The sequence below is a fragment of the Muntiacus reevesi genome, chromosome 15, assembly GCF_963930625.1.
Source record: "Muntiacus reevesi chromosome 15, mMunRee1.1, whole genome shotgun sequence".
NCBI lineage: Eukaryota > Metazoa > Chordata > Mammalia > Artiodactyla > Cervidae > Muntiacus > Muntiacus reevesi.
The window spans coordinates 63,794,038-63,809,847 of record NC_089263.1 but is presented as its reverse complement, the minus strand read 5'-3'; the positions used below and the strand labels follow the sequence as shown (position 1 = coordinate 63,809,847).

Here is a 15,810-nt window from a genome sequence, read left to right as displayed (position 1 = left end):
CCTTGACTTGTCCCCAGGTAGGGAGAGAAGCTTGTCGTGTCGAATGTGCTGGTCATCGTGGTGGTCTCCTGCAGCGCGAAGAAGTGGGAGGATCATGAGCAGTTAAACAAAGCCGTGGCATCTGCTTGGTGGGAGGGTCTTCCTGACCTTCTTTAACAATTTCTGACATCATCTGCGGCTGATTTATCTGACTTCTCCCATTAGGTGGGGGTGGTGGCCCTTCCTTTTTGGTGGTCGGGTCATCGAGGGGGTCGGATGCTTGAAGATCTGCGACATGTTGAATCAATCTATCTGGGACCCAGATTGGTGATTCTGCATCCTGGGGAAATATACAAGCATATCCTCGACTGCTGGTTAATAACAGGTCAGGCCTCCTTCACTGTCCCGATAGGAGGTCTTTTCATTTGACCAGAGACCTCTTGCCTGACTGCTTGGGACTCCAGTGCCGTAACATTGCAGACATGCCTGATGAATCAATGTTAAGGTTGTTAATTACAAAGACAGCATGGTGCAGGATCTGATGAGGGGAACGATACTTAAGTTCACCCTCCTGTAATTTAAATATTTGGGATTTTAAGGTCTGGTGGGCTCTTTTTACTATAGCTTGGCCCTGTGGATTGTAAGGTATTCCCGTGTTATGCTTTACATGAAATCTCATACAAAACTCTCGGAATGACTTGGATGTATAGGCAGGGTGTTTTTAGTTTTTAAAGCTTTTAGCAGCCCAAGATAGGAGAAGCTAACAAATAGGTGTTGAACCACATCTTTATATGCTCTTCCGTCCGGGTGGTGGCTATGATAACATGAGAAAAAGTATCAACAGTTATGTAAACGAAAGACAGTTTTCCAAAGGAGGGGACATGCGTCACGTCCATTTGCCAGAGCATGTTGGGTCTAAGGCCGCGAGGATTTACTCCCATCGGTAAATTTGGGATCATAGTGGGGCAGCGAGAACAAGCACAGACTATTTCTCTCACAGATTCTCGAGGGATCTGAAACTGGCATCTTAAAGCTGTGGCGTTTTGGTGACGCGATGAATGAGAGGCCCTCGCTTTTTCTATAACAAAAGCTACAGTTATTCTAGTTAGTGAATCTGCCAAGTCATTCAAAGCATTTAACGGGCTCTGCAGACCAGAATGGGCTCTAATATGGCCAATATAAAAGGCTTGGTTTCGGTTCCAGATCTGTTGCTGTAGCTTGGTTAGCAAGTAAAAAATTGTAGTCTTAGTTTCAGGCAGAACCGCAGTTTCAATGTGTGCAAACAGCCTAACCATATACTGAGAATTGGAATAAGGGTTAAATTCCTTTTCTGCAAACATTATAAAAGCCTCTATGACCGCAGTGAGTTCAGCCCTTTGAGCAGAAGTTTCTTGGGTGTGTATTACTCTGTTTTGATCTTTTGTAACAATACAAGCACGCCCATTAGCTGACCCATCTGTAAATATTACCTGAACATTGGGAATAGGGGACAGTTTGCATCTTACAGGGAATATCACGGGATGTCTAGAAAGGAAATTTAGTAGTGCATGTGAAGGCAAATGATGTAATATCTGTCCTGTGAATCCTCCCACGGTGATTTGCCAACTCTCCTCAAACATCAGCAAAGCATCTAAGTTGATCTTTGTTGTAAGGAATCACATTTTTTAATGGTTCTTTGCCAAAGAGCTCTATACTGCGCCTCCTTCCCTTTAATATTAAGGCTGCTACTAGACTTGGGTATGCTGCGACTACCTTTTTGGCTTGTGGACCCATTCTAGAGGTCCTTCCTGCCAGAGAGCCCCTGTAGGTGCAACCGGAGTGGCCAAACAAACTGCCAAGTAGTTGACATATTAACTCTCTTTACATAACTATTAGATAAAGCCTTTTCAACCTTTTTTAATGCCTCTTGAGCTTCAGTGGTTAACTCTCTTTTTGAAGTTGGGTCTGAGTTTCCTTGTAAAATATTAAACAGGGGTTTAAGTTCAGCTGTTGTTAATTTTAAGTAGGGTTGTATCCAATTAATATCTCCCAAGAGTTTTTGAAAATCGTTTAATGTATGAAGATGATCTTTTCTTAGCTGCATAGGGGCATGAGTCACTGTGTCAGAATGAATGACACGTCCTAAATAAGTTATAGGGGGATTAATTTGAATTTTTTCTGAAGCTATTCTTAGACCATGTGTAGATAAAGCCTGAGTCAATTTGTGTAAAAGTTTGTAAATGAGCTCTATCGGAATGAGCTATTAGAATGTCATCCATATAATGAATCATATACACTTGCTCATATTAAACTCTTACATCTTCTATGGCAGCATTTACAAATTTTTGACATAGTGTTGGACTATTTTCCATTTCTTGTGGTAGCACTTTCTGCCGGGAGCCATTATGGGAGATCCCACCCATGACGAGGTCATGAGGAGAAGACCTGACACGCAAGGCCGTCCAGGACATAAGGGACCCTCCAGGTTGGCCCCGGCCTCTAGCCCACCCTGTATCCCGCCCCCCTTTTCTGCTGCTGTTCTTGTTCACCCTGCTGCAGATTCTTGTATTGTCTGCGGAGAGCTCTCCTGCTCCTCTTTCACTGAATGAGGACCAACTTAAAACCCTAACTAATAAATCTCCCGGACGCTGGTACCCTATGAAGGGGCCAGGGATGAAAGAAATGCTTCAATGCAAACCCTTTTGCTGGCATTCTGGCTTGTTTGATAAATGTGTGCTCCCATTGCAAAAAATGCTCATGATTGTTCTAAACATCCTAAGCACAGTAGGCTAACAAAAGAAACCATTAAGCATAGGTCCCTCTGCGGGGCGACAAAGGCTCCACAAATAAAATAGCCACAAATGTGCCTAATAGAAAATACTTTAGATAGAGATTAGCTGGTGAATTCTTGCAGGTAGTTACCTATTAGACTAAGAGCTTGTTTTGTACTATATCTGCCGTTTTTGCAATCCTTCGCATTTCTGTTCCGTAAAAATGTGATCCTATCTGGTTCCCATAGAGATGATGCCTATCAAAAAGAAAACAGACTAACCACAAGAGAAACAGGGTCAGCTACTGAGGCTGCTTAAGTCACACCTGGAGCAAGCCATAAAATGTTAACAGGAAGGCCAAATGATAAAAAGACTCTTGTAAACAAGAAGTATGTGGATGACATCCTGTTTCTGTTGAAGGTCAAGTTGCTATAATGTTTTGAGCTGATCCTTGTGTAAGCGATATGCACTTCCCTGTAAAGAGTGTTGTAGAGGGTATAAAGGGGGAGTGCAAAAATGAAACTTCAGACTTAGCCCCGCGCTTTTTCTCACTGTGTCTTATCTTGCCGATGCCGTTCATCCTGAGGGTTCCCCTGGATCCTGCTGGGGCTGGACCCCGGCAAGTGGCGCCACGAACAGGAACCCAAAGGTAAGTGTCTCATTGTCCAGTTTTCGGGACGGCTAGGACCCCACTAGGGCGCTGCAGGCCCCCCTACATAAGAAAGGTAGGGTAAAAAAGGTGGGTAGGTTTCAGGTTCCTTCTTTCTAAGATTAAGATCCTCTCCTTTTTCTTCTTCTAATTAGTAACAGAAATGGGTAACAGTGAGTCCAAAATGGGCAGCTTTTTATTGGAGTCATAATGCAACTCCTTAACCACAGAGGAATTAAAGTTAAAAAGACCAGAGTTCAGTCCGTTTTCACGTTTGTCCAAGAGCAGTGTCCTTGGCTTCCAGAAGAAAGCAGTTCTCCTGGGTTCCCTCACCCTCCTGCTCTCCACCCGGGCGCCCTTCCCAATAAAGTCTCTTGCTTTATCAGCACGTGTCTCCTCGGACAATTCATTCCCGAGTGTTAGACAAGAGCCCAGTTTCGGGCCCTGGAGGAGGTCCCCTTTCCTGCAACTGGTGGGGACTCTTCTTCGCTGAGACCGACATCCTGACCACTCAGGGTACTCGGGGGCCAGCTTGCCGGCCAGTGGACCAGACCAGCGGCCGCCGCTGGGACCCTCTTGTCCCTGGTCTCCTCCTGACGCAGCCAGCTGGCCAGGGTGCCCGACCGGTGGGGAACAAGAGACTGTATCAACCTCTCTCCCTTCCCTCTCTCTTCCCTCTCCTTAGCCCTTCCTATCCTTCCGTTTTCCTAGTCCCCTGGTCCTGGATGCAGGAATCTGAAAAGCCTTTAAAAATTTTACTTATTTCAACTTTTTTTTATAAACTAGTACATTTTATATTGTAATATCTAATTCATGACCAGACTTAGAAAATGAAGCTAGATCTTGCACTGTGTCTGTCTAAATATGTCTTGGTACGTCTTTGTCTCTGGGGAATATTTTTTAGGTTAATTTGTAAATGAACTCTATTTAATTGGCTTAAAGAAAGGTAAGCACTTACAAATCAAATAATTCTAAATTAAACAATAAATTCCAGGTTCAGGTGAAATGGGAAATATTCAGTATTAAATACCTGATATTAATGTTTGTTCGTTGACCTATCTAGTATAGACATATCTTAGAGTAATTAACATCAAATAAAATATTTTCATTGTACCTAAGTTTAATATAAGTTAAATATTATATCTGTTACAAGTTTGTCAACAAGGAAATAACCTCGAGTGAAGAAACTTCTAAAAAATGTAAATGAGATATGAGTTTATGTACAAATTCTATTAAAAATAATTATTCTTTAGGAATATCTGTCTACAATAGTCTCTCCAGATTGGTGTAACTTAAATTTCTAAGGGCTGTGCTAAACTAAGTATTGGAAGTCTATTAAATAATTAGGTCATTTCCAAATAAAGTAAGATTTTGAAACATTTACTACTAAACACTGATTTCCTTTCACAGAAAAACTAAAGAGATTTGAGACTACAAATGAATAATGTTTGATGCAATTCTGAGATGTTCGCTAAAATTTTTTTTTAGAAATTATCACTGGTATTTATGTTCACCAATCTATAGAATGCTAATATAAAAGTCAATTCTTGGTTGCTTAAGGAAAGTAAGATGTGTGTGTTCAGTAAAGAAGGTATGAAGAATGAAGATACGTTTTATGAAGGAAAAAAGAAGTAAGTCTGGCTTACAGTTGGCTGTTCCAGGATGGGAGAACAAATTGGTACAAAAAGTGATAAAAAGGTTTTATAAAAACTGGACCCCAAGGGAAGAGTTTTGTGTATAAATAAAAGTTTTCTTGAGATGTTGAACTGCCTTTGATGATGGATTTTAAGTTTCTTTACTTCTGAAGTGATCTGTTCTATGTTTATGTTTAAAATCTTCTTTTTTACTTTGGCTAAGTAAATATATTATTTCACAGTGATCTATATGATTCTACCTGACAGAGTACTATAAACCCTTTTGATATTTATTGACAAAACTGCCTAAATAGCTTGACTTCTAGCTGACTTTGGGATGCTTCAGAGGGTCCCTGAGATATCTCAAAGAGCTATTAAACTAACCTGAGTTCATTTGACATGTTAAATTGCATGGGAAGTATTGTTGGAAGAATGATAAATCTCTTCAGATTACATTGTATGGTTGATGCTACTTATATAGATATTCTAGAAATTATATAAAATTCATAAAAATCTGATATGTCCTGGTAAAATGTTGTCAGTTATAATTTTAGTTATCATGTTAAAGTGTTACAAGTCACAGCAATGACCAGGTTACTTTGTTAATTACAATTTAATTAGATTTTAAACATGCCTTGTATGGTTTGACTCTCATGCCTTTAAAAAAATACTGCTAGTTCTTCAAGATTTATAAAAAAGACTTTTCTAAGATTAACTGATAAATTTTGTTTGTTTGGTATCTGGTAAATTGGTAACAGACTGGAATTTAGTCTACTCTCTATGTTAAGAAAACAAAGTTTTCTTAAAATAAATCTTTCAATAAGAGATTATAAATTTCTTTGCCTTTAAGTGATTTATATTTGTTTTTAAAATGTTCTGTTACTTTAGTAAAGTAAATAAGTGTTATTTAAGATTATGGTACATGTAGAGGCTCATTCTGCTTCTACCAAAAATATCCCTCACTGTTAGACTTGTGCTATCCTAATGTCTTAAAACATGACAACAGTCTACTCCTAAATTGGGGAATTAAAAATGGGTAAACAATAGCTGAAAATCAAAGAGTCAGGGCTATGGGAAATCCAAGACGGCCGCTTGGCTTTTCCCAGCTCCCTGACAAACCTCATTTTTATTTGATGGGTTAAAGCCTTCCCCAGCTACGGGGTTAATGCATCCATAATAAAAAAAAAAAAATCACTAAATATTAAGTTTTGTAAATTGTTAAACTAAGTTTCTAGTTTTGTTAATTAAAGTTTAGGGTTTACTAAGACTCACTTCTGAGATAGTTCCTTGTTATGTTATATTGCTAACAGATTTAATTAAATTATTAAAAAAGATACCCTAAGTTTGTTTCTAAAGCTTATCTCAGTAATCTATCTTTGGATGAAGATCAGATGCCTCCTGACCTGCAACCAAGACATCCTGCGTGGGCAACTCAGCAAGCCTCCATACCCACAGAGGGGCAAATCAAGTCACTTTGCCATCAAGCCCAGAGAACAGCTTCTCTACAGGGATCTTCAGCCTCTCCTGAAAGGGTTTTTATTGCTATGCTTGCTTCACTTTCTTGCCAGGTGCTGGCCCAGGTCACCGGGAAAGCATGGCCGTGATCATGGAGCTGCACAAGGAGGTCCTCCAGGACACGGTCCCCCCTAAGAAGCACTGGCTGAGACACCAGCCCGCCAACGCCCCGATGGGCCTGATACAAGAAAACACGTTCTGCGCCAGCCGCAGCCCCGGCTCTTCACCACGGACCTCACGTGGTGGAGCACAAGATCGCAGCCTTAGATGCACTTGCGGCCTGCAATACTCTTCCTCAGCCCAGAAAAAAGATCGTTGCCGCGCTCTTCAAAGCCCTGAATTCAACCAATAGCGAGCGCCAGGAGGCCAGAAAAGCCTGCATGAAGAAGTTCTTAAAAGGCGCTACCATAAAGTAGACCAGATCCACACTCACGTGCGCCCGCTGTTGATGCTGGGAGACTATCGGAGCCTGACGCTCAACGTCGTCAATCGTCTGAGCTGTCAATTTAATATCTGTTCCTTTGTGGTGCTGCGACGCCCACCTTACCTTATCGTGCCCGTCTCAGAGAGTACCTATCGGTGTGACATTTACGGTATAGCCGTTCTGCAACAACTGCAAGATTGCATGCGATCCCGACGGTTTTTAGGACTAGTTATCTTAGGGATTTCAGCTTTAATAACAGCAATTACCTCTGTCACTGTGGCAGCGATATCATTGACTCAACAGGTACGTACTGCTCAATATGCCAATGATATGTCAAAAGATGTTTCTTTAGCTCTAGCTATGCAAGAGATTATAGATAAAAAATTAAAATTAAAAGTAGACGCCCTAAAAAAAGCAGTCATGCATATTGGAACTAAATTACAGGCCTTAAAAGTAAAGTTAACATTATCCTGTCATGCTGACTACCGGTGGATTTGTGTAACACCCTTAAAGGTTAATGAGACTGATTACAATTGGGAAAAAATTAAAAATCATATTTCAGGGGTATGGAATAGCTCTAGCAGAAGTTTAGATTTAGACAGACTGCATGGACAGATTAGAACAAGGGAGCATTCCCAATTAGACATTCCTGCCTCTGGAGCCGCCAGTGATTTCTTTAAAGCCTTCTCCAACTTTATCTCCGCCAAAAGTATTTTGTCTACTATTTTCAGTTACGTTGCTGTAATAGCGCTGACTCTTATTATTATTGTTGTCCTCCCTTGTATCGTCAGAGCTCTTCGGCAGAGCACTCAGAAGCTTGCAACTGAAATTCATCTGGCTGTTTTAAAAAATAAAAAACGGGGAGATGCCGGGAGCCATTATGGGAGAGCCCACCCATGACGAGGTCATGAGGAGAAGACCTGACACGCAAGGCCATTCGGGATACAAGGGACCCTCCCGGTTGGCCCCGGCCTCTAGCCCACCCTGCATCCTCCCCCTTTTTCTGCTGCTGTTCTTGTTCACCCTGCTGCAGATTCCTGTGTTGTCTGCCGAGAGCTCTCCTGCTCCTCTTTCACTGAATGAGGACCAACTTAAAATCCTAACTAATAAATCTCCTGGACGCTGGTACCCTATGAAGGGGCCAGGGATGAAAGAAATGCTTCCATTCAAACCCTTTTGCTGGCATTCTGGCTTGTTTGATAAATGTGTGCTCCCATTGCAAAAACTGCTCATGATTGTTCTAAACATCCTAAGCACAGTACGCTAACAAAAGAAACTATTAAGCATAGGTCCCTCCGCGGGGTGAGAAAGGTTCCACAAATAAAATAGCCACAAATGTGCCTAATAGAAAATACTTTAGATAGAGATTAGCTGGTGACTTCTTGCAGGTAGTTACCTATTAGACTAAGAGCCTGTTTTGTGCCATATCTGCTGTTTTTGCAATCCTTCACATTTCTGTTCCGTGAAAATGTGATCCTATCTGGTTCCCATAGAGATGATGCCTATCGAAAAGAAAATTGATTAACCACAAGAAAAACAGGGTCAGCTACTGAGGCTGCTTAAGTCACACCTGGAGCAAGCCATAAAATGTTAACAGGCCTGAAGGTCAAATGATAAAAAGACTTTTGTAAACGAGAAGTATGTGGATGACATCTTTTTTTTTTAATATAAATTTTAATTGATTCCAAGCATATGATAAATGGTTTAATATTCTTACCAGAATTCTCCATCCTTAGCATTAAGCTTATGATAAAAAATTTCCTACCAAATGGAAAAAGGAATTTTTTCTTTTTTTTTTATATTAACATCATATATATTTTATTGTTATTTTTTTCATTTATTTTTATTAGTTGGAGGCTAGTTACTTTACAATATTGTAGTGGATTTTGCCATATATTGACATGAATCAGCCATGGATTTACATGTGTTCCCCATCCCGATCCCCACTCCCACCTCCCTCCCCATCCCGTCCCTCTGGGTCTTCCCAGTGCACCAGGCCCGAGCACTTGTCTCATGCATCCAGCCTGGGCTGGTGATCTGTTTCACCCTAGATAGTATACATGTTTTGATGCTGTTCTCTCGAAACATCCCACCCTCGCCTTCTCCCACAGAGTCCAAAATTCTGTTCTGTACATCTGTGTCTTTTTCTGTTTTGCATATTGGGTTATCGTTACCATCTTTTTAAATTCCACGATGTGGATGACATCCTGTTTCTGTTGAAGGTCAAACTGCTGTAATGTTTTGAGCTGATCCTTGTGTAAGCGATATGCACTTCCCCCTAAAGAGTGTTGTAGAGGGTATAAAGGGGGAGTGCGAAGATGAACTTCAGACTTAGCCCCGCGCTTTGTCTCACTGTGTCTTTTCTCGCCGACACCATTCATCCTGAGGGTTCCCCTGGATCCTGCTGCGGCTGGACCCCGGCAACTTTCCACTGGTATCTTAAATAAGGCTGTTTAAAATTTTCTGAGGGGAGACTGAAGGCAAATCGCCTTTTATCCGTGGGGCTTAGAGGAATAGTAAAAAAGCAGTCTTGTAAATCAATTACAATTATATTGTACCCCTCAGGGATAGCCACTGGAGAAGGGCGTTCGGGTTGTAATGCTCCCATATCTTTCACAGTAGCACTGATGGCCCTCAAATCTTGTAGTAGCCTCCACTTTCCTGATTTTTTTCTTTATCACGAAAATGGGAGTGTTCCAAGGGCTATTGGAGGACTCGATATGTCTTAATTGCAACTGCTCACAGACTAAAGTCCTAGCTGCCTTGAGCTTTTCAGTAGTAAGGGGCCATTGTTCTGTCTACACCGGATGTTGGGGCTTCCATGAGATAGGGTCGGCAGCATGAACAATGGCCCCCATTATAAATTCCGATACCTGAGACCAAGATGTTGCTGCCGAGGCACAGGCTTAAGAGGCTCAATTTTTCTTTCTTGATGTTTGCCCAAGCCTTTTGAGGGGTCATAGACCATCTGAAGCATCTGGGCAGTAACCTTTCATCAGGGCTGTAGAGAAGCATTCCCATCAGAGACAAAACATCTCTTCCCCATAGAGTAAAGGGAAGCGACGGGACCACATATGGCTGGAAATTTCCATGGGTGTTGTCAAACTGCCATTTTAGCGTTGTTGCACTCCTTACTACAGAGGGAGCTTTCCCCAAGCCTATTAAATCATTTTCAGTTGTATGTGTAGGCCATGAACTGGGCCAGTCTTTTCTAGCAATACAAGAAGCGTCTGCCCCTGTATCTAATAACCCAAAGGTGGGTTTGCCACTGACAAAAATATTTTTCATGGGTCTTATTTGAGTAATTTCTGTCACCCAAAAGGCCACATCACTAGAGCCAAAACCCTTGACTCGTCCCTCACTCTGAGCAGCGACATTACCCACAGTGGTAGCATGTGGTAAAAGTAAAAGCTGAGCAATTCTCTGCCCCTGGTAGATCGGAGTTGTCTTACTTGGAGGAGAAATCATTATGTGAATTTCTCCAGTATAATCAGAGTCTATGACCCCAGGGACAACGGCAAGGCCTTGCACTGCTATGGAACTTCTGCCAAGTATAATTCCCAGTAACCCTGCTGGCAATGGGCCTTTAAATCCAGTAGGAATCTTTATAGTGGGACTATCAGGAGTTAATATTGTTGAGGTGGTGGAACTGAGGTCCGATCCTGCACTGCCTGGGGTTGCTCTGATGAGCTCTGTGATGGGACGAAGGGTATGAATGGGTTTAAGGTGCTCACCCCAATCGTTGCCGGGGCCTGGGGCTGGCCCCTCAACTCATTTCCCGGCTGTTGACCAAAAATCAAAAGTGTCCCATTTTTGTGAAATTTAGACTTACATTCTTTAGCCCAATGAAGCCCCTTCTGACAACGAGGGCAAGGGGTTTTCGGAAAGTTAGAAGGGCCAGGAAGATTAGTATTTATAGGAGAGGATTGAGAGTTTGCAGAAGGGGGATTAACTGGTTTGTGGGGACAGCTCCGGCTAAAATGCCCACCTGTCCACATGAAAAGCATCCTCTGACTGCAGCACCCTTTCGCCTTAAACCACTTGGACCTCCTTTTTGAGGGGTATCTTTACTAGCAAAAAAGGATTGTACTGCTTGCTGGTAAGAGTTACCCTTTCTTGCTGCCGCTATAGCGACAGCCTGCATCGTTGCTGGGTCAACATTTGCACAGTGTTTGACATAGTCTCCTATGTTTCTGGATTGTTTTATAGGGCGAAGAACAGCTTGGCAGGTCAAGTTAGCATTTTCAAAAGCCAATTCTTTTGTTAATATTACAGCGGCTTCTACACTAGGTATTACTCTATGGATCCCCTCAATTACTCTTGAAAGAAAGTCTTCATAGGGCTCCTCTGGTTTTTGTTTAATATTGGACAGAGATGAGGCTGATTCCTTTCCCTGTGGGAGTGAGTGCCAGGCTCCAAGAGCACAAGCGGTTACCTGCTCCAGAGTCCTTTTATCTAAATTCATCTGGTCCCTAGCAGACTCATAATCATCAGTACCTGAAAGCATTTGCTGCGTTATATGCTTAGGACCATGTTTGTGGTTAGCATTAGCCTGTTTCTTGGCCAAATCTTCATATTTCGTCCTCCATAGCAGGTATTGACCTCCAGACAGACAGGCCTTAGCTACTGTCCTCCAGTCGTAAGGAGTCACCCATTTGGCCGCCAAAGCATCAAGTAGTGTAAAAGTATAGGGGGCAGTGGCTCCATATGTAGCACAGGCCTGTTTGAGTTCTTCTATTAACTTCATTGGGAGGGGCTCCCAGGATGAGTTGTCTTCCCCCCACTCATCAAATAATACAGGGAAGCAGGCTTCAAGGTGGGGGTCAAATCCATCTTCAGGGCTGGATAGCACCCTTCTCCTTAAGGGGCCCATAATGGGGAGGAGGGAGAGGCAACCAGGAGCACCTAAGCACCCTTTTATGTGACTCAGGAGATTTATCTATCAAGGGTTTTGGATTGAACCTTACTGAGGAGTTAGCTGAAAGGGGCTCTTTTAAGTCTTTTGGAGCATCTCTGGCTGAGAAGGACCATTCGTCCTCAGAGTGGTATCGGACTGCTGCTTTTTCTAATGTATCCTCATTTGGGGGAGACAATGAATTTTCCTGTTCATCTTCAGTTTCAGGATTATCATGAGTATTCATTGCAGCTAACATGCCCCTCAACTGCCTATAACTAGGGTTAGTTTTTTCGTCTTCTTTAACTTACTTGATTTTTTTAGACTCATGTGTGGGATCTAAAGCATCTCTAATCATATTCCACAATGAAAAGGTGTCAGTCGGCCCTTTCTCAGGGCCATTCAGGGTATAGTAAGCTTTTAGTTGTTTTCCTACCTTTTCCCATGTTTCTACGTTTACAGTGCCCTCTTCTGGGAACCATGGACATTGCTCTTGGACAAACGTGAAAAAGGACTGAACACTGATATTTTTAATTCCTCTGCGATTAAGGAGTTGCATTATGACTCCAATAAAAAGCTGCCTTTCTTTTGACTCACTGTTACCCATTTTTGTTAGCAATTAGGAGAAGAAAAAGGAGAGGATCTTAATCTTAGAAAAGAAGGAACCTGAAACCTACCCACCTCTTTACTCTACTTTTTTATGCAGGGGGGCCTGTAGCATCCTAGTGGGGTCCTACCTGAAACCTATCCACATTTTTTACTTTGCCTTTCTTATGCAGGGGGGCCTGTAGCGCCCTAGTGGGGTAACCGACCCACCCTCCTCACCCTGCCTGTCTTATGCAGGGGGGCCTGCAGCGCCCTAGTGGGGTAACCGACCCACCCTCCTCACCCTGCCTGTCTTATGCAGGGGGGCCTGCAGCGCCCTAGTGGGGTCCTAGCCGTCCCGAAAACTGGACCATGAGAGACTGACCTTTAGGTCCCTGTTCGGGCGCCACTTGCCGGGGTCCAGCCCCAGCAGGATCTAGGGGAACCCTCAGGATGAACGGCGTCGGCGAGAAAACACAGTGAGACAAAGCTCAGGGCTAAGTCTGAAGTTTATTTTTGCACTGCCCCTTTATACCCTCTACAGCATATTTTTTGGGGGAGGTGCATATCACGTACACAAAGTTCAGCTCAAATATTACAGCAACTTGACCTTCAATAGAAACAGGATGTCATCCACATACTTCTCATTTACAAGAGTCTTTTTATCATTTGGCTGTAGGGCCTGTTAACATTTTATGGCTTGCACCTGGGGTGACTTAAACAGCCTCAGTAGACAACCCTGTTTTTCTTGTGGTTAATCAATTTTCTTTTCGATAGGCATCATCTCTATGGGAACCAGATAGGATCACATTTTCACGGAACAGAAATGTGAAGGATTGCCAAAACAGGAGATATAGTACAAAACAGGCTCTTAGTCTAATAGGTAACTACCTGCAGGAAGTCACTAGCTAATCTCTATCTAAAGTATTTTCTATTAGGCACATTTGTGGCTATTTTATTTGTGGAACCTTTCTCACCCCGTAGAGGGACCTATGCTTAATGGTTTCTTTGGTTAGTTACTGTGCTTAGGATATTTAGAACAATCATGAGCAGTTTTTGCAATGGGAGCACACATTTATCAAACAAGCCAGAATGCCAGCAAAAGGGTTTGAATTGAAGCATTTCTTTCATCCCTGGCCCCTTCATAGGGTACCAGCGTCTGGGAGATTTATTAGTTAGGATTTTAAGTTGGTCCTCATTCAGTGAAAGAGGAGCAGGAGAGCTCTCAGCAGACAACATAAGAATCTGCAGCAGGGTGAACAAGAACAGCAGCAGAAAAGGGGGGAGGATGCAGGGTGGGCTAGAGGCCGGGGCCAACCTGGAGGGTCCCTTGTATCATCAATGGCCTTGCATGTCAGGTCTTCTCCTCATGACCTCGTCATGGGTGGGATCTCCCATAATGGCTTCCAGCACTCTGCCCATTTGGTATCAAAACGGGTTCAATAAACAATGGAAATCTAGGAAATTAATCTTACAGGGAAAGGGATATGCTTGTATTTCCCCAGATGGATCCAACGAACTCACATGGCTTCCTCTTCGGAAGACTCGACCCAAAGGGGCCCACAGCATTCAAAATGGAAACGAAACAAGAAAAACCCCAGGAGGAGGAAATTCCAACACAGGCCATGTTGGCTCTAAAGATCTCCAGGAAGCACCGCCCTTGGCGACATCAACCTTATGAATCCTGAAAACCTTACTGCTATGCTCGCTCCATTTGCCTGCATGACCCCCCTCCCCCCACCCTGCTTGAGCCAGATTAACTAACCAGACTAACTGGGTTTACTTACCCAACCCCCCTTTATTGCAGGTCGTAGAATGGATGGAGAAAGGACCGATTGTATCAACCAATGACTACTCCCATATGCCCCCTCCCTGGAATATGAAGGAGCCCTAACACCCTGGGGAGGAGGGAAAACTAATTAACATTTCTTTAGGCTATGAAGTCCTTCCATTGTGCCTGGGGCCAGGGGAATTATGCATAAACATCACCCACAGACTTGGGCTTTCGTCCCGCCTCCAAAAGAGGACATTGCTTTGGACATTGCTTGGATTATTTACTCCTTTGGACATTGCTTGGATTATTTACTGCCCTTTCTTTGTGAGGGCTTCCCTGGTGGCTCAGAGGTTAAAGCATCTGCCTGGAATGCAGGTAGACCCTGGTTTAATCCCTAAATTGGGAAGATCCCCTGGAGAATAAATGGCAACCCACTCTAGTACTTTTGCCTGGAGAATCCCATGGAGGGAGGAGCCTGGTGGGCTACAGTCCATGAGGGCGCAAAGAGTCGGACACGACTGAGCGACTTCACTTTCACTTTCTCTGTGAACCATGTTTACACTACTGAAACTTTAGGGAAAGAGTTAGGGATAGAACAAAGAACAATATGTAAAGGTTTACTTATAAGAACTTTAAATATACTCCTGTTCGTTGGGACAAATGCCAAGCCAAATCAGGAAAACTAATATTTGTGGCTAGCCACACCATCGTCGATTGGGGACCCCATGGTATGTGGTTGTCTAACTGCTCGGATGATATTAACAGCACTGTGTGTGATTATGCTGTAGGTGGCTTGGGGGGTTACTAACACCACGATGGAACATTACCATGACAAAGGACTTCTTGGCTGGCTTGATGGTGGAATGGCATCCCCTCGTCCTGGGATCATCCCCAATAAACATACTGGGCCTCAACAATGGGACATATGGAAACTTGCTGCGAGCAATGAAGAACTTGGAACTTGGACTGGACATTTCACAGGAACCAGTCATAGTAGTCATAATAGTAATTATTTCTTTCACTGTATCAATCATATTTCATACAAGCTTGTATTCCCCTTCCTTTTGTTTTAGCTATAGGAAACTTACAATTCAATAAGACGTTCTGTAACTTGCACAAATTGCAAATTGTATACCTGTCTTAAGAAATGAATCCCTTTTGATTCTTTGATCTCAACGTAACTTGTGGTTACCAGTAAATCTCCAACGGCCCTGGGAAGAAGGTCCCGTGGCCGGGCTTGCTTCCCGGGTACTTACTAAATTACTCTGATGATCTAAATGATTCATTGGATGGCTGATTTTTGGCATTTGGGGTTTAATAGCTATCTGCACCCCTGCTGCCGCCGCTGGCGTTGCCTTACAAACCTCAATTCAAACACATGATTTTATCCAAAATTGGGCTAAATATGCTCATACTATGTGGGCCACTCAGGCTCAGATAGATGAGGATATTCAGGATGAAATACAGGAACTAAAAACAGCCATCAAATGGGTTGGAGATCAATTAACAGATGTACAAAAACAAGTGATATTAAAGTGTGATTGGAATTCTACTCAATTCTGTGTTACTTCTGTTCAATCATAGTGCCTATAACTGGGAGCAAATC

The 15,810-nt window shown here is 42.9% G+C and overlaps 1 protein-coding gene and 1 long non-coding RNA gene across 6 annotated transcripts in view; one reads left to right on the top strand and one right to left on the bottom strand.

Moving 5' to 3' along the window:
• EXOC3L4 (exocyst complex component 3 like 4) overlaps positions 1-15,810 on the bottom strand; it is a 39,828-nt gene that overhangs the window by 20,951 nt on the left and 3,067 nt on the right. The gene's annotated exons all lie outside the window — the stretch shown is intronic.
• On the top strand, positions 3,255-14,392 carry LOC136147500 (uncharacterized). Its single transcript, XR_010659199.1, has 3 exons — positions 3,255-3,378; positions 6,581-7,254; positions 13,936-14,392. It is a non-coding gene; the product is annotated as an uncharacterized lncRNA (long non-coding RNA).